This window comes from Caloenas nicobarica, chromosome 1 (genome assembly GCF_036013445.1).
Source record: "Caloenas nicobarica isolate bCalNic1 chromosome 1, bCalNic1.hap1, whole genome shotgun sequence".
Lineage (NCBI taxonomy): Eukaryota > Metazoa > Chordata > Aves > Columbiformes > Columbidae > Caloenas > Caloenas nicobarica.
In genome coordinates, this window is record NC_088245.1 from 52,107,964 (window position 1) to 52,128,539 (window position 20,576).

Consider the following 20,576-nt stretch of genomic DNA (forward strand, 5'->3'; position numbering starts at 1 on the left):
TAGTACTACCTGTGCCAGCTGAACCCTTTCTTGTTTAATACAAAGTTACGGTAAAGCAATTTGCTTTGTGGAATGAAAAGGAATCTGAAAAGCTCAGACAGAGAAATCCAATTTCATTGCCAGACAGCCACAGTGCTACATGCCTTCCATTTCAATGACTGATGGATTCTATTTTGCCTTTGCTGACACCGGAGAAGAAACTGGCTTTCCTGCCTAGTGAAGAATCAGTTAAGAAAAAAAAATCAGTGTTATATTTTTGGGGTTTGTTTTGGTTGTACCATGCTTGCAAAACATGCATATGGATTTATTAATACCTCCCTTCCTCCTACCATTAATTCAGCTAAAATACTGTTGTCAGGTTAATGAACTGTAGGCTTTTATAAATTCTGTCTGTTGCTTCATCAGACTGTTCTGATACTATGCCATCGATCCATCAAGTGTGAGCTGATTGCAGGTTTCTAAAAAGTAAAAGACCTCTTACTTTAAGACTAAAGCTGTATCTAAGCCTCTGAAACACCCATGAACTTCTGTAACTATCTATAATATATTTTTAAAAGTGTATTTCATATTTTTCCTCCTTCTGTCATAGAATGTCAGATTTAGGAGGTTTTTAGGTTTATCAAAGTCTGTCCTCAGATGAATGTCTCTGGTTTTACGTGCCAGTTCCAATAAAAGAACCCAATTTGACACTATGTTCAAAACAATTTTTGTAGGAAAATTTACAGATTTAGGAGTCAAAACTTTCATTTGATTTACACATACTGAAGTGGTTTGATATTATCTTAAAAGTACAAAAAGGTTGCATTATTTCATTGCTAAATGTTTGAGGAACTTTTTATTCTTTTTAAAGGTGTCATTCAACTTCACAAGTAGTAAAGGCTTTATTTTGCTACACACGTTATTTGTTTATATATCTGTTTTTGGGTTCAGACCAGAACAATTGAACTTAAAATTTCCATTGCATGGAAAATTTAAAAATTCTAAAAAGGTAAAAAGTATTGCCCTATTATTTTTTTTTTAAGTGTAAGTTTTCTCTTAGTGAACTATGGAAGGTAGGCATTTCATTAAATAGTAATTCAAACTGGTTTGCTTTGTTCTTAATGAAACAGAACCTTAAAATCTGAATTATTAGGCTTTGATCTATGATTTTTAAGAAAGGAACTCTAAAGTCTAGCTACCATTGAAGTATCTGAGCACTACAGCTAAGAAACTCCTGGATCCCAACAGGAATTTCCAGATATCTAGATTCAGTGGTACCAAGTACCATTTGGTATTTGGAATGAAAAGCCCTGGGATTCTGTGGCAAAGAGCCTGGAGCCTCTGTCTTCTTAGCCGAAGCCCTTGCACAGCTTTGAGCCTGGAACCCTGGAGAGTTAATAGATGATATATCCAGAAAACAGGCAATGAAAAATTGCGGGTTTCTTTGAACAATGTTCCACTGAAGATGATTCCTTAAAAAAATTAAATGAAACTCAATTTTGCATGTAAAATAGAAGACAAATAATGTGATTTTAAATAAATGAACATTTGCTATATTCGTGAAGAAAGTTGAAATTGTTTTGGTCAAGGTAGTGTTACCTTTCTCTTTTTTCAAATTGTTCAAGAATACTACATAACTTATTTCTTGACTGCATAAATTGTCTTAACTGGCATACTCATCAGTGGGGTTTTTTCAGCTAAGATGACTAAAAACTCATATGATATTTAACCTGAACAGATGGTATAGTTCAGTCTTAATTAATTTCATAATCTGATAGTAGAGATTACTAATTTGGTAATAGTTTAGTAATCTATTGGGAAAAAATAATTAAGAACGTCACAATACATTTTCATTCTGTAATATATTTTCTTTGTATGATATTTGTTTTATTAAGTAGTGCCATATGTTGCAGGAAGAAAACTACATGAACCTATTAACCTATGACATATCTAGTTAAATGCCAACATGGACAGAAATTTAAGTTTCGTTTGCTCCACTTGCTCAGACGCATTTCCTGGAATTTCCCAGTATTAGAGAAGAGCTAAGTACAAATTAGCTGGGTTTTCAGGGAGAGGTTTGTTTGTTTGGTTGGTTGTTTGGTTGGTTGGTTGGTTGATTTGGGGAGTAGGGTTTGGTTTGGGATTTTTTTCCTATTCTTCTTCAGTTTCCAATGAGAAAAAAGAAAAACTGGAAGTCTATGAATTTTTTACTCACAGAAGAACAATTCTGTTTTTTCTAAATGCTTCACTTTCAACTAGATCAATATAAAGAAAAGTGATAAACAAGTCTCTAAGCATTCCTAGCCACCTTCAGCACATGCAGAAAGTAATCCGATATCAGGTAGTATGTGATACACATATCAACCATTTTATTGCTCTTCTCTTGGGACCTAAAACTTAGGTCAACATACTCCCAGTGGAATCCTGGAATATATTGTTAACATTGTGAATGTACTTCATTGACTATTAATTATACACATGAAATGAAACTCATTCAAGTTAGTAGTGTCTTAGGGGATGTCAGGACATTTGGATTTGAAATATGCTTATGCTCAGCAAACCAATAAGTGTTTCTACTTTAAATTAATCTTGTGCTTGTACTCTGTTTCACTTCTTGTTTCTTTTCTGGTTTCCTCTTCTCCTTCCTGCCTGATAATTTCCTTTTTTTTTCTCTTCAGCTGTAAGAAATGCAGTCTGCAGGTCATTTGTAGTCTCTATTTGATAGCTCACCACAATATCTCTCTGGATTTTTCCCTGTATGTTGGCTTCACCATATATAATCTTTGAGCATTTTCCCTGGGAATTGATTGTTAGGACTGATATCTGTTTGATGTTTTTGAAGTCTTAGGAAAACTCTTTTTTTAGTAGCATCATCTCTTTTGGCAGATTCTTCAAGAAATCTTGAACTGTTTATGTTATTTATTGGTTTTTTATTTATCTTTGTGGCCATCAGCTGGAGAAATACTTAATCTTATTAGCTTTATTTTATTGCCAAACTCTAGTTCCAGTGAAACAAATCAAGGCCTTGTTATTTTAGCGTACTGGGACTGAAAATTGACTTTTAGTTGAAAAATCTTGGCAAAATAAGAGGTACAAGATTAAACTCCCAAGTTAGTACAAGTTTTGCTAACACAGCAACTATAGATTCTGAACTTAAAGCTCATCAACAACTAAAGCAGTTGCAGGAATAATTAAGCTCACTATGACCTAGTGAGACTGTGACTCTTAGCACAACCTTTTGTTAGCAATTCTAAGCATGACAGTGATCACTAAAATGTGAAGTTTAAAATGTGAAGTATTTTAAACACTGAAGAAGTGGGCTTCTGCAAACTTGCTTCTGATTTCTTCTTCTTTGGATGTCTGGTGAAGAGTACTTTCATTTTGCTTTAAGATATTGTGAATACGATAAAAAGCACTATCTTATGTTTTACTACAAGTGTAATAATGGCAATTTAAAGGTGGGCTACTTTTGTCAGTTCTTCAAAACATGACCATTGCTGAGAAACATTAATCACACTATTCATTTCCAAAAAGAGCTCCAAGTGATAGCAGTTATAATAACATTTTAAAGCTATCTACTTTTCAGTTTATAAGGAGTAAACTTCACACTGGCATCGGTCTGAAAGATGATTTGAAAGTTCATCCTTGTTTCCTTTTAAGATTGCTGCTTCTTCAGTGTGACTTAATAAAGACGTTTATCCATAGAAACAAAGCAAACAGTACACCTTTACATCATTTTATACCTTGTTAAGCATACCTAAATGTAAAATTTGAATCTTGAATTTGCCAGGAACAAGTTATCAGGTCTAAGTGGTAGAGCATGTCTCCTATCGCACAGAGTGCCAGCTATGCTAGAAAGTGTAGGGGTAAATTTGCATACAATTCTGGAAATAGGCTGAAAACAGCTTAGTTTGCAAACCAAGCTTTGCACAGTCTGTCAAAAGTTCATGTGCTCTAAGCATTTGTGGTTAAGTTTGTTATTTTCAAAAATAATCTTTACCTGAACTTCCTATAGCCAGTTAAGACTTGAGGATATGTGCTTGTCTCTGGCCTTGATCCAGATACAACAATTTGAAAGCGTTTTAGTTGAGGGAATGCAAAACAATTCTGGAAAAAATAAAATTAATCCAATTGTCCACTGTGCTTTAATTAGAAATACAGTTCTGGTAAACTTTCAAGACTTCAGAGAGCTGAGGGGGACAAAACCCACAATTTAACTTTCAGACTTCCCTTGTAGTTCTTTGTCTTTCGACCAGCTTGGGTTCTCTGAATAGAGTCTCCAGGTGTCTGAGTTTTACAAAGAGCAGAAATGAACATCTGTCTAGCATGTAACAAATGCAACACTGTTTCTAATACCAGACCTATAAAACAAACAGATAAACAAGTTTGAAACAAAAAGATAAATGAGTACGTTAGAAGACTGAATTGGTGCAAGCGATGCTTGTTTTAATGAATCTCTTTCTCATACAAATCTTAAGTAATTTCTTTTCATCTTTAGAGAGAATCTGAAAATTTTGTTCCTTAATTATGTAGGCCATATCACTACATGTATTGTTGGCCCTAAGTACTGAGTGGTCCTGCTCAAATGTCTACAACTGTAACTGGCATGCTAATTCTGAAATAAAACATTCAACAAAATCGACAATCTGTTTCCTGTTTTTATAATTTTTTAAACTATTGAATATATATAATTAGTGTAAAATATTTCTATCGATATAGCTTCCAGCTGTTAGTTCTGGGGATAGAATTTAACTGAGTAAATAAAATACAGGAAGTAACTCTGATTATCTTGGATGTTGTGAATTTCATGCTATAGCGGTCAGTTCTGTTACTTCCTGTCCCATACACCTGAAGCTCAAGACTGACTATATTGTCAAATATTTATGTATGCGGTGAATTACTCCCCTCAAGGAAAGTTGTTCGGGTTTTTTTTGAAGAAGAAGATGGTTTTCATCTTGGATAGTATGAGATTGCAATTGTATTGATACTGCCTTGACCTTTCAAATATAACTTACTGCAAACAGGAAGAGCAAGCACTATTCTTCTGCGAAATGGAAAAAACCCCACACATTAATGATCAGCAAGTCAATCTCTATGGCTCAAAGCATCTTTGATATATTCATATATATGTGTTTTCTCTTGTATACTAAATAAATAATCGTAGTGTTTCCAGAGCAACAGAGATTATTTCCTTGCCTTTATTAACTTGTGCTTATAATTCACTGATATTTTTCTACAGCGATGTCATACATACAGCTGACTGTATGGATATACATCATATTATTTTGAAACGTTTAGTTCGATGAAGTGTATTCCGGGCTGGGAACAAATAGAGCGTGCTGTTATTCGAGAACAAACTCATAAAACAAATGAAAAAAAAGGCCAGACAAAGGGAATTTTAAATCTTAAGCTAATGGGCTCTCTCTTTTTGTTATTTTACATTTCTGAGTTTTAAGTAAGTTAAAGCTCTTTGCAAAACCTGGATAATAAGGATGACAGCTGGTTAAGATTCTTTTTTTAAACAGGTCTTTTTTGGAAAGTGTTGATTTGTCAAAACCAAGCTTTTTATGAGGGCCCACCAGTTTTGATAGATCTTCAGTCAGAAAACGTTTCTCAGATCTAGGAGTAGTTTTCTCTCCAAAATGAGAGGGCCAGAACAACAAGTCAGTTGTGTAACTCACCTGACTGGCAATCTCCTCTATATCTCTCTCACTGACTTCAGTCTGGTCCAATTCCTCTCTGCCTCATCTCTCCATTTTCTGGTTCACAGCTGAGTCTAGGAGGATGTTATAGGAATTCCTCTATAGGAACACCTAAGAAATTTTCGTAAGTGGAACTGTTTAACCTTGATTAAAAAAGGGAAGTAAAAATGCTTTGATTTTTGTAAAGAAAGAACAAAAGAAAGTTGTCTTGTACATGAAATTTTGAAATGTTTGAATGCCCCATGGATTCACAAATCTAGTTTCCAACCATCTCTAATTATGTGTTCAAAATAGAGATTTTGGTTACACACAAATGGGGATATACAGTAGGCAGACGGTCATATGTCTGTGGCAGGCAATTATTTTTTTTTTACAAAATCATGACAACAAAGTCAAGAATTATAACTCTCCTTAACAATGTTTTGTTTCTTTATTATTGGAAGAAAAACTACAGAAAATCAACCACTTCCTCAGCAGGCTGAATATCATCTATCTATAGGGCGAATGCTGAGCTTAGATGTTTTACAAACAGTAAATAAATATTTGACTCCAGTCAATAGTTAAAAAAAAGTTTAATACCATGAGATGATGTGGCATACAACTGTTTTTTTACCTAAAGACTGTGCCATGGATTAATGAGATTCCGGCTACAGGGAAGGTTTAATATCTAGTATCTATCTGTTGCAGAAAATTAAAGCTTATTTGAGGAAGAGCTACATTTACTACAAATACAGCAAATACAGTAGTCTTTTTTTTTTTTTCCCAAGCTGTATATGTTTAAACAACTTTTGGAACTGTTACAAGCCAACATCTGTGCAGGACACAGAACTGGATGACTCAGAAGATGAACTACAGTGAAATCTGCCTTAAGACACAACCAAGACCCTGCTGCAAAGAAAGCTATGTGGAGACAAAGCCAATAAGCCAATTCTGGACTGACCAATAAGACTGCTAATTTGTAAAAAAAAAAAAAAAAAAAAAGGGAATGCTGGAGAGGAAAAGAAAAATGTACTTATATATGTAGACATGAAGGAAGAAAAACACGATAAACATCTTAATTTAGATTTTTCCTTTAGTTTAGGAATGAGAGATTGAGTCCATTATTCACAGAATGAAAGCCATATTCAGTCAGCCGGAGCTTCAAGCAGCTCCTGATATAAGCTAATTAAAGTGTTGCCTAAAGTTTCTTGTGTGGTGGCATCATGGAAACTGCTGCTGGACATAAAAACGTAGCTACATTTAACTGTTACTGAATGGTGTTAGGACCAGACAAGCTAGAAAGATCTTAGAATATACTTGTATGCCTCTGCAATAAATCACCTCTTAATATAATAGAAAGTAATGAAAGGTACCTATCTAAATACATACGTAACTTTTATTTAAGAATTCCCAATCAGGGAACTGGTCTGGAGTAAAAGATGAGATATGAATTACGTTATAAATAAGTTAAAATATAAAAGTAACTAACTGTTGTGTGGGAGGCTTTCAGAGTTGCTTGCTTTCGAAAAATTGAAAGCTACTCATATTAATGTAATAAAAATACATGATTAAAAACTATGTTTCAGAGAATTGTCTTTGGATTTCTGAGATACCCTATGCTCTTTTCCTGCTCAGGGAGTCTGATTTCCTGGCTGTTTTGATTTATATTAGCAAAGTGCTATCTTGATAGAATAGTATTTTCATTTAAACTGTCTTACAAAAAGAAGCAAAAATATCTTTTGGAAGCAAGAAAAAAGTTGAGAAAAAAAGATTAAATTAGGGAGAACAAAAATATGAAAAGCATGTTAAGCTATTAAGAAAACTCTTTTATGCTAAAATGGGGCAGCAGTGACAGAAAAAGTTGTGGGTACAGTTAATTTCTGTTGTTTCCCCTGGATAGATCTGCAGAACAGACAGCATGTGTTAAGGAACAGCTAAGTAAATGAGCTCAGCTGATATTCTCCAGGAATTTGAACTATCATGAATATTTATGTACTTTACTACAGTGTACTAAACCCTTTATTACTTAAAACAGGAGTGGTATGAACCTCAAATAACAGAGAGCATAGATGGTCTCAGAAGACTTAGCTGTGGTTTGAAAGCACATGCCCTTTGGAAGCATGCTAATCACTGAGTATTTTACCAAAAAAACAGGGTTAGAAAAATTATTGTTTCAATTTCAACATTCTCTGACTATGCACTCTGTAGTTTACAGAGGCACTGAGATGATGTCAGTTAACATTTGAGTGAAAAGTGGTCATGGCACCTTGTCCTACTTTAGCTAACTGGATTGAACAATATAGGTAACCTTAGTTGTCTTGGCAATATTAAAAGCCCTCAAGAAAAGTCTACAAGAAGAATTCTGTAAATAGGTCATTCTGCAGATCATAGTGGTTAGAAAAAAAGGCTGAGCATGGATCTAAGCACCTCTGCATTTTCTTTTCTATAGTGCCACTTACCACTGATGCAATTTGAGTTTTTAACTTCCACTGTGTTGGCTGCCCTTTTCCCTAAGCAATATAGTAGGCTTTTCTTATTTCAAATAGAAATTTCTTGGAAAAGAAATAGGCAGGATAATTAGCCATTTCAATTTTGTGAAATTCCACATCTGGTTTACATAAATAAATCCTCTCTCTTGAGATACTGTAAGTCAGAAATAGTATTTTTTTTTCTTTCAGGAACTTATTTTGCCACATTACTAGAAGTTAATAATGGAATGCTTTTTTTTTTCAATTTGATTTTTCGTCGTAGCTCTAAATTTTCTGTATTTTCTGAAGGACATACAGGACATGAAGTATTCAGTTGTTCAGTTTCAAATGGACAAACATTTTCTTAATATACATAATTACAATATATTATATAATTCAAAAAGGTAGAAATGTCATGGCATTTCCTGTAGTAAAACAGGAAAGATTCTTGGTATGATCTGTGTAACAAGGAAGATATTCTCTAATATATTTTGCAAATACTTCTTTGGTGAATTGTTGTATTAGAAATGGCACTGCAGTGATTGAAGAGATATTGTAGATGTTTGACTAATCTTATATTTCTAGGCATTGTATAAATAAACTAATGATCATTTAAGTGTATTTTTACATCACAGAATTAGTGCTTCATTGTTTAAGTCAACATGCATTAAGTAGCTTCAGTAATTTGTTTCATTGGTGCCTTCTTTCAGCTGCTTTTCTTCAGATTTGAATTTTCAAATTACTGTCCAAAGGTCCCTCTGTCCTCTCTTCTTAAGTGTGGGACAGATACACACTTCTTTTCTTCTTCTTCTTCTTCTTCTTCTTCTTCTTCTTCTTCTTCTTCTTTCTTCTTCTTCTTCTTCTTCTTCTTCTTCTTTTTTTAACACAGGCTACTTGACAATCATTCTTCCTTTGTTCTGTATCTTAAAATGCACTTTCTTTACATGAGTTGTCATGGGTAGATTTTACAACAGTGTGTTGGCTTTCATCTCTCTTCATCCAGCTGCAGCTCTCCCAATATTTTTAAACCATGGCTGTGCAGGATATACACAAATATTCCTATTTATTATTTGCCAGTTGAGTTATTGGAAGGCTTGTAAAGGTGCAGTACTTCAGCTTCCAGAAAAAACGCCAGAACATTCCTTCACTCAAAACACAGCAATGTAAATTGTCTGTAGTAGTTGCTCCTTTGAGTAACATTTAAACATTGAGTGGAGCATTCTTATGTTTTACAACCATGTGGTGCACAATTTGGCAGTGTTTATGGACTTAGTCTTTTTATTTGATGAGCTTCCAAAAATTTTCATAGATGCTGATTCTCTTTGTTATCTCTTTCATATCAGTTTTCTTACAGTGTTGACCAGCATCTTCTGAGAACACATTAAGTTACACTGTATATATCACATGCTGTTTATTCTCTCCAAGAGAGAGAAGGATGAACAGCACAAGTACTATTACATTGTGTTCTATACACACCTATGTCTATACGTGTATGTCCACACAAGCAACATATTTACATATAAGTCTGTGTGTTGCTGAATTTCATGTTTTAATAATGCTGGAGAAATGTGCCTTCCCCCTGATGCAGGAGGCAGGAGATGTCTGTGTGTGTGTGTATGTATTGACTGGGTGGTAACAACAGAGGGGAGGATGAGGGAATGGAATATTTATTTTATGCTTAGTTAAACCTGTAACAGATGTTGTCTGCCACAGACGACCATGATCCATATGAAAGAGTTCAATTTTCCACAGAAATCAAATCATCTGTTGCAGTTTTTACTTTCAAACCTTTTAAAAGATGGTTTAATTTGCCACAGAGGAGACAGACACGAAGATCAAGTGACTTTGATTTCATATTCTATGGAAAGCTTGTAAATCAGAAAAGAGGACAGATAAGTTTATTATATCCTGGACCATCAGAGCAAGATACCAAGGTGTTCTGTTCATTCTCATAAGCATCAGTAGGGTTCCCATCTACAATATCGGCAATACCTGCAACTGCTTCTGTGTCATAGACTTCATCAGTTATCATAATTGAATCTTTCTGGTATATTTAAAGTGACATTATTAACTACTTTTCTGTAGGTTTTGTTTGTCTGTTTGGGGTTTTTTGTTTGTTTATTTGTTTGTTTGTTTTTTACTGTTTCACCTAAACAAAAGGTATATATGGTTGATTGCAGTAAAATAGAACAAAGTACTAAAGAATGACATAATGCAAAGTGGTTAAAAGAACTGTTGACTGTAATTTCTGAAGTGCTGTATAGAACTCTTTAAATCTTTTTGCACGTAAGTGTATATTAAACTGATGTGCTTAAAGTACAGTATACAAATGACCTGGATTATCTGAAGTTCCTTTGAGTCTCAAAGTTTTCTCTTTGGATTGGAAAAAAAAAAAAAGAAAAAAAAAAGAAGTTATATTTAACGTGTTCTCTTAGAACATGGTCACTTTCAAAACGTGCAATTTTACATAGGCACGAGTTCACCAGTTTCACCTCTGGCAGCTGAGGTTTCCTGATGGATTAATATCTTCCTTTTGCTTACATTTCTTTGGAGATTGCAGGAGTCATGTTTCCTGTGATGCACAAGAAAACAATTTCAAGGCACAGGAGATTGTTCTGTTCAGACATAATGGTCAATTTATAACATATATTCATAAAAGTTTCTGCCTGCTTTTTATGAGCTATGTGAATGAAAGGCATGCATTGTACACACCCTTAAGTTATTCGCAATAAGGTTTTATATATTCAAGATGAAAAAATTACCTGTTTAATTCAAAATTCAGTTTTCATTGACTTCACCTGTGTAGAAAACTTATTTTCAAAGTATAAAAATGCACTATATTGAAGTCTGTTGTCTATTTATAAAATTAAGGGTAATTTGAAAAGTTTAAAAATATAGCAAAAACTTTGATTAATACACTATGAAAAGGTTGTATGAAACCAAAACTGTTTAAAGATTAGGAGACATACATAGTACAATGTTTTCTAGCATTCGTAAGATGTAAAATTTTTCATTTGCATTATAACTTTGTGTGTTCTTCTGTGGTTTTTCTAGTGTAGCTAGAAGACAAATTGGAGCAGAGCTATGATATAGAATACAATGTAAGTATGACAATAACGTAGTGCAGGATAAACAGGAGCAGATACAAAAGTAGAAAAACACCTGTCTAATGAAGAGCACTATGGCACCTCGTGAGATGCCTTTAAGAACTTGCAATATGTGAGCTACTAATAACCATATAATGTACTGCTGAGGATTTATTTCACCCTAAGGGTATGAGCAAGCCAGGAGATTCTGTTTTACAAGCTTGAAGGACATCTTATTGCTAGACATTGCACTGGACATTATTACTTTAATTATAAACTGTTAAAAGAAATTAAAATTGTTTTCTGACATCCACAATAGTGCCTAATTAGAACAGATTTTTTAATAAAGAATACATTTAAAGTTATGACAGGCATTAATGAATTATACTTAATATTAGATTATGAGGAATTAAACTGTATTTTCACTGTTTTGAAAACCCTAATCCTTATTTATTTTCAGGTAAGGATTTTCAGAGTGAGGTGACCACAAAGAACAAATGATTTTTAAAAAAACCTTCATGTTAATTAAGTCATGGCTTTTTACAAAACACTAGCTCGTATAAGCATTTTTGTTTGCCTTAATGACTTTTAAGCCCCTAGCTGGTCTGACACAACTTTCTAACAGGGAAAGCTTTTTTTTTATTTTTTTTTTTTCCCCTCAGTTCCCTGGCGAAGAAATTGCTTAATAATAACAACTAATACACCATTGGCAATATTTTGTGACTTAACAGTGTAACTATTGTTAAAAATTTAATTCTATTGTCCTTTTAGTTGCTGGGTTTTTAATTCTCAGTTTACAAAGGTTTACGGATAAAAGGAGTTTCAGATAAGAAAAATCCTCATAGGATTTTTAACTATAAAGATGCTACCTTTTGTTCAGAGCGTCCCTGTCCGCACAGCTGAAGGCTTGGAGGGTCATCTAAAGAGGTATCACCACCTGCTTTTCCTGTTCCTATCCTCTTACTCTCTTACAGGGCATCTGCTAGCAATCGATGTTGGAGACGGTACACTGGGCCAGATAGACCTCCTTCTCTTTCTTTTTTTCTCTTATGTTTCTAACAAACTTGTGTTTAGGGGATAATACTATTATAGTTGTATGTCTAAGTAGATACTTTCATGCATGCAGCTTAAACTGCGGTCTGTTGCCTTATTTTATTGTTAAAATGTAGTCACTCTAGGAAAAATAGACTTTGTACACATTTCTGCCTGTGGTATCTTCCAGTATCTTTCAGAGAAAGGAGCAAAATATCCCTCAAGAGGTACTTTTTCAAGGTATTAGAAATAACATTTCTGAGCTTTCCTCCAGGAAGTTTCTTTTGCCTGAGACTTGGCACACATTTAGAGCATGTTCTTTAAGCCCTAGGATCTTCCTCAATGTGACCATTTATTTGAGGTCAGCAATACGATAAACCTAATTCTTCTTTTAGATTTTTTTCTAAATTCTCAGATTCTGTTAGTGCACATTCTTACAACTTTTCTGTAATGTAATAGTTTCTGTGAGGTCTCAACCTAAGTGGAAGACTAATAAGCAGAGTTAGTATTTCATTTGAGATAATAGGGTTTTTTTTTGTCAGATTTACACATATAAGATAATTTTATGATTGACTATACTGTAGTTCCATCAAATGCTTTAGAGATTACGTAAAAAACCAAAATTCAATATTTTCCAGTTTTGGACTGCAGTTGAAAAATATAATCCCTATTTTCTTCAAGATGGGAACTGTGTTTTTCTGGTTCTGATTGGATGCCACAGGAAGTCCGGTTCAGCCAGTAGTTCTCTTATAAGAAAACCAGGTTTTTCCATTTTATTTTTAATTGTTTGTATTCCTGGTATGAGACCAAAACATGTTAACCATTCAAATGCATTGACGTATAATTTTGTTTGTGCCAGAAAAGCACAGTTCACTTGTCTCCAGTTTGTAACTCATTGTTCTAAGAGGTCTGCAAAGGTACATTTTGGGACACAGGAGGTTTCAGGCAGAATAAATTCTGTGCTCTGAGAAATTTCTAATGCAAAGATTGTGAAGTCTTATTAACACTGTGCTAATGTGCAGTGTAAGCAAACTGTACTTAAGTCATCAAAGAAAATTAAGAAATATTTAAATTCAAAATTATTACATAAATATAAACTATGCAAGCCACTAAGAAAATGAAAAAGTTCCTGTTTGGTGAAGTGTCTTACAAAAGGGGAAAAAGCTAGGAACAGTACCCTGCACACTAATACTTAAAGCTTTCAGAGAAAGTGTTCATTTCTCCTTTCATCCTTCAGTGAATGATGCTTTCCTTAAATTTCAATGCTTTGATTGGCTGTTGTAAGTCCCTATTTCTGCTTAAAAGTATTTCACTGACTGGAAAGGTGCCCAGAATCCTGCTGCTTAGGGTCTTTGGGAGGCCACCTCTGCAGTTTTCCATCATCCACTTCTTGTTAATCTTTTTAAATTGGGGGATGGAAAGCAAGTGAAGGGCCAATCCCTGTTGTGGCACATAGTGAGAGTTTTGACAGTCACTTTCCACATTTTGTAGTGACAAGACCTGCTGAGTACTTCTGTGTCTGCTGCTTTTGGCCCTGTAAAACTTTAAAGCACTCTGGAGTGCTTTAAAATCTCTGTTCTCATATGAGCCTTTAGCTAATATGCATAGAAAACTGAGAATAGAAGCAGGACTTAATAATTAATTTTGGAGCACTTCTGCACTTAATGAAAAACATCCACTTGTGCTTTCTAGCAAAAATTCACATTTCTTTAATGTAAATAAAACATGCACTACCAGAAAACAGTTCACCTGAGATACGATGTTGTATTGTCTCCAGAAAAAATACATGACAGATATGACAAAAAAGTTATTGAAGCTCTTTTTTCCTTAATGTTTAATATGGCATCCCGATGACTATAAAATATTTCAGACAGTGCTTTTCTATTGCCATTGATTTAACAACAGGTTGGTTTAATTCCAGTTCCATTGTGGGGTTTTTTGTATGGTTGTGTTGTTTGTTTTTTGTTATTAAGGCAGAAAAGCTTAAGAAAAGCTTAAGAAATGTCTGAAACCTGACCCCAATACTTAAGGTACACATTAGTTATAAACATTTTAAAAAACATGCGGAACAAAACCCAGTAAAAGACAACTGAGTTCTTTGTGAAGCACACAGTGAAAGAAAAGGAATTTTTTATCAGCAGTACTAAAATTAATACCCTAAGTACAGGCTTCGTTCATCTTTGTTCATTCTTCATGTTGGTTATAAACCAGTGAATTCAAAAGAATTTACTAGTGACCACTGGAGAAGACATAATCAGGAACAGTGGTAATGAAAAACCAGCAGAAATTCTTAGTCCATCGCATTTCATGTAACATTTTTATGAGTTTCTATGTGCTATAATCTGTATACATGAACTTCACATTTAAACTTTTCAGACTGGAATCAAAAAGGCTATAATTATTGCAGTTCTAGACATACCATCCAGATACATCCTGAAATTTTCCAGAAAGGTCACACTAAATTCCATATAAATGAATAATAATATAAAATATTTTACTGAGTATATTACCAACGTGTTTAAAACACTTTATTTAAGATAAAAATGGCTGGTTACGTGACAAAACAATTTATATTAAAGGAAGAGAAGCTGAACCTTGAAGTTTACTTTAATAGGAATGAGAAGACCTCTAGGTTTACACATTATGAAAAGATATTTCAATATCAGATTATTATTCTGTACTCTACTGAATTTTTGCCTGTGATTGCCATGGTTCCATAATTGTACATTTTTGTATGTTGGAATACTGTGAATACTGTGCAGTTAATGTATGTGCTTGATTGGAGATATGACCTGACCATTGAATTCAATAATCAAGCACAGGTGAACATGCATTCACATTTCCTGGACTGCGGCCTCTGCTAACACTATCTTTAATTAGGATGATGAATATGCTTTCTGTTTTTCTAAATGAAGAGTCATTTTCTAGATACTAAAGCTATATAGACTTCATTTCATTTTTAAATTGTTGGGTGTTATTGGATTAATTTGGCTATGTGTTTATTTGTAACGGGAAAAAAAAAAAGAGGAAACTCAAATTCCTTCTGTTGGATATTCTTGAAAGCATATGTTCTTAAGCAGGTGCTTAGCTTTTGATGCTGTGAAAACTGGGAAAGGACTTCCATGCATTTCATCATCTATTTTTTTTTAACAGGGATTTAATCGCCTTTTCTCACAGAGGTGATTTCATGAGTTTTATACACAAATCTGAAAAATGTCAAAAAGACTTCTGGAAGTAATTGTAAAGAACTATGAAATTATAGTAAAGCAGATACAAGTAAGTTGATATGTGGTTGGAAATAGTGCCTGAGAAATTTGGATTTTATTGTAAGATTTTATTACATTTTATTTAATCAGTTCTTTAATACCATATTTCAATCAGTTAGGAATACATCTGGAATTAATACCTGATGGATTTCCAATGGAAAAAGTCAACTATTTATGGTTTCTACATAGGTAAATAAAAATAGACCATCAAAGTTTTCCTATGAGTCAACAAATTCAAATTTGGGAAAGAAAAGCAGAAAAATTAAATCCCTTAGATAATGTATGTAGCTAAGTCTGCTAAAATGTTATCACCCACTTAAAATTAAAATATTTTCTATGTTTTTGGCTAACTTCTTATATGAAAGTCATATTGAGAATTATATGTCATCACATCGCTATTCAAGAGAATAAATAAAAAACCAAACCAAATCAAAAAAAATACCCCCAAGTTACTCATACACTATACAGAGAGGGATAATAGCTGTTTTCAAGGTTGTTTAAATTTTATGAAGGATGAAACATTTTCACTCAATGGCAAATTCTCTCTGATCCTTCCCACATGGAACACTGTTTAAAATGGTGGGATTTTTCTTTATTTTTTTTGCTGCCCATTAAATAAAAAGTAAACCAAGGCTTTCTATGACTTGCTTGAGGTTATCAGTGTCAACTGTTTACTTAGTGTATATGCAATTTCTAAATGTGTTCTACATCTGACATGCTATTTGTGCTATTCTAGCTAATGACAGCAAAAGTTGCAAATGGTAAACTTATTTATTGCAATTATAGTTTAAGAAACAAACAAAGAAACAATCAAAAACCCCTTGATTTTTTAAGGTTACTTTATTCACTAGTAACTGTCTCTAATTGAAATTAGCCATTTTTAAACAATGATAATTATCTACCAGAAGCTAAACAAATATATCACGAGAACAGAAATAAATGACTGCAGTAAGGTCTTTGAAATAAAACACTGTTTCTCTAGGTAGGTAATGGGATGCAGTGACATAGAAACATGGTCTCCTCTGTAATATGCATCATAAAGCAGCACTTTAAGAAATAGCACAAACACGTAACCAAAATCTAGCTGAGAAGAACTCCACAGGAGATAGAATTACCATCACCAGAAGAATTATTCCGGTGGGTTGCTGAAGCTTTTAGTCCTCTGTCATTTATTTAAAAAAAATCCGGGTTAAGATTTTGAAGATTTGTAGAGAATGAGCTGGATTTCTCATTTTGTAGTCAATTGAACATTTGTCTACAGCATGAAATATGTTACCCCTTTTACCATTAAGGGGAACGCTCCTGAGATTTTATTAGGAAATCCAAGGGACAAATGAGCATAGAGATAATTTCCCTATAAAGGGACATGTGATGACATAGTGTGGTCCCTTTTCTGTAGTTTGAACTGTACATCTGTTTCAAGCTTCTTGTATTGATCATTGCTCAAATGTTCAAATGTTACTGGCACTGACAACCCTGCCTAATGTGGAAAGCAAAATATTATGTTTCTTGCTCAGTACAGTTTTCCATGTGCAAAAGATGTTGTTGTGCTGGAGTTCATCTCATTATGCCTTAGGTGTTTAAAAGATATCAACAGCATTCAGTGCAAACTAGATCACCTGAAAGTAAATACCTATCAGCTTGACAGGTGTGTTATCCTCACTATATTGAATGCATCTATCTGAATGCAAAGGGATTTTTGATACCCGGTCCTTATACGAATATCTAAATTTAGCTATTTTATACTTGAATCAGTTCCCACCATAGGCATCCAAGATTTTACGGATCATCCTCTGTTCTCGTCAGAGTTAATTGAAGGAAAAGCCTCCATCTATACTGCTTCATCTAGTACTCTGAAAATGTGATCTGTGGCTTCCTTTTGGCAGGGTCTGTGCAATATGGCATTCGTCCCTGTTTACTCTGGATGGGTAAACATTGTGCCTATGGCCTGCGACATAATTACTGTTTTCATTTTTTCAGATCCAAGTGCTTAAAATAATAAAATATCCACAGGAAAAAACCCCAAACAAACAAAACCAAACCAAACTAAAACAAACCACCAGAGGGAAAAATCCCAACCCCAACACCCACCCCCCCTCCAAAAAATGATTTTTTAATAGCATGAAGCTGAGAGAAAGAATTGCACGTACTGGTTCAAGGCGTGAAAACTGGGGATATTAGAGGGAGGAAGACTCTGTGGGATAGTGATGGAAGAATATATAAGATGGAGTGAGCCAAACTTTTTTTTCCATAGAGATGAGTCTCTGGTGGAAACTATTTTTATGCAAAGAGAAAATTGAAGAGACTATTCTGTATGCAGTATTCAAATAGTACCAGAAAGTAAAAATTAGGTAGGAAAAATTCCCTCCCTTAAAGAAAACAAAACAAAACAAAGTATTTCTGTATTTCAAAAACTACTGCTGTGTATGTTACTACACTGTAAGGTTTATGTGAACCAAAATACCCATTTTCATATCTTATCTGAAAGGTTGTTTTATGTAGTATAAGTTCAACTCTCTTCCTTAATGAAAATTATATTGACCCAAGGTGGCACACTATATTCATTCTAGCATTCTAAGAAACATGTTCAATGCTGAATCAAATTCTAAAAAGAAGATTTAGTCATCAAAAGTATCTCTCTTGTTGTACTAAGGCTTTTATTCAAGGCTTCTGTTCTAAAAGAGACTAGATGAAACCTGCAAGTTATTTTCTCACCCAACCTGAAGAACTCTCTTAGTTTACATTTCAAGGTGATAATTCTACATAATTACGTTTGATACATTATGTTATTTTCAGGAACTATAAAAGTTTCAATATAACTTTTGAGGTAGAACTATAATGTGTTTCCACAAATGTAAAGAGGCAATCAAGAGCGTTAAAGGAAAGTATGGATTTCCCGCTCTGTCTCCCAAGATCTAATTATCTAGCAGGTACTAAGAAAAAAAGGAAGGACAAAAAGCAAGAAAAGTTCCAGATATACAATAAAGTCCTAGACATCTGGGAAAACACACAAGGTAATGCTTGAAGGCTTCATTGGTCTTTACAGAGTTCACAAACAAGACAGGCATTGCATAATTGTTCTACTTTTGGCCTGAGGGACTTAACATTTCTTTTAATGGGACCTCTACTTAACAGCAAAAATAACAGAGATTTAAAACTAGCTTCTAGAAATCATGTGGAATATCGGAACAGATCCAGGATGTCATGTTCTTCCTTTTGATGCACATTTGCCAGTATTGTTATCAAGACCTGCCATCATACACATACAAAAAACCCTTTTTTGTTATTGTTTAATTCTTGGAGAATCCTGCCAGGAGAAATAACTGTGCCAAAATGAAGCAGTTCATACTTCGGAAAGAGTTATCGTCCAAGACACATTCCAACAAAACAAAAAGTATACATAGTTGAAAAAAAAAGAGCTCCTATATCAGCATGCGAAAGACAAGGCACTTCATTTATTCCACAAGAATTTTCAAAATTGAGTAATGCTTTTTCATTTTAAAAAATGCATGTACAAGGTTTTGCCAGGAGTCTTTGTAGTTTTATTTCTTTATTGATTAGAACAGTTATTATAGTTGTTATAGTAAATTATATACAAACTTTTTGTTCCATGAAACTTTGGGGGTTTTTGTCCCATTTCCCACTCTTCCTGTAACTTCATGCAGAGAAATCAGTATTTAGTTGTGCCATTTTGTGCCTTTCCATTTGGTACAAGACACAATGTTTCTATAAGGATAAATTATGGCAAGCCATAATAAACTCCATGATATTTATCTTTTGCCTAAAAATTTCCAATATAGTGATCAGAAAACTAACTTCTGGTGCCCTGCTCTCAGGAAAAAAAAACGAATAAAAGGAAAAACTTAATGAAGCAAAACTAGTAATAGAATATTATGTATTTAATAAAAGGAATGTTGACATAATATATGTTTTAAGCTTGGATTTTTGTTACCTTCTGTCATATTTTACCAATAGAAAAATTTCCATACAATATTAATTGTGAAGTCTACCTTTAATAAAGACTACATTAAGCAAACATCATGCTCATGATTGGTAATGTAAAAATGGAGTTTCACTTTCTGAAATTACTGTGGCTTTTTTAGTTTTTTAGTACATTTGAATATTTATTTTTCCACTCAGGTAGAAAAAACTAAATTGATATAATCTTGCTGTTCATGTCCAATGATTTATAATACAGTTACTCACCTCTTGCAAACCAGTTTTGTCTCCACTTTAAGAATAAGGCTATATTTTGTCATTTTTAATAATTTGTAATAATGTAAATATGTAAGTTTCAAACACTAACAACTGGCTTCTTCAATCTAAGCAATATGGATCATGTGGGGTAGCACCTACTTTGGCAGGCATGCTTGTCTACTAAATATAGTAATTTAGTGACATGAATAAAAAATATCCACAGATTGATTCCCTCTGGAATGGACATTTTACAGATAGGTAAAACCACAAGCCTTTCAATAAAATATATACTTACTCCTATGACAAATATCTCTACCTAAACACTTTCCCAATAAATAAAAAGTGGTAAAAAAAAAAAAAAAAAGATAGGCAGGCCTGAGGTTTCTTGAATAACATTCACAGAATCACAGAATCACAGAATCACAGAATATTAGGGATTGGAAGGGACCTTGAAAGTTCATCTAGTCCAATCCCACTGCCGGAGCAGGAACACCTACATGAGGTTACGCAGGAATGTGTCAAGGCAGGTTTTGAATGTCTCCAGAGAAGGAGACTCCACAACCTCCCTAGACAGCCTGTTCCAGTGTTCTGTCACCCTCACTGTGAAGAAGTTTCTTCTCATATTTAAGTGGAACCTTCTGTGTTCCAGTTTGTATCCATTGCCCCTTGTCCTATCACTGGTTGTCACCGAGAAGAGCCTGGCTCCATCCTCCTGACACCCACCCTTTACATATTTAGAAACATTAATGAGGTCAGCCCTCAGTCTCCTCCAAGCTAAAGAGACCCAGCTCCCTCAGCCTTTCCTCATAAGGGAGATGCTCCACTCCCTTCATCATCTTTGTGGCCCTGCGCTGGACTCTCTCCAGC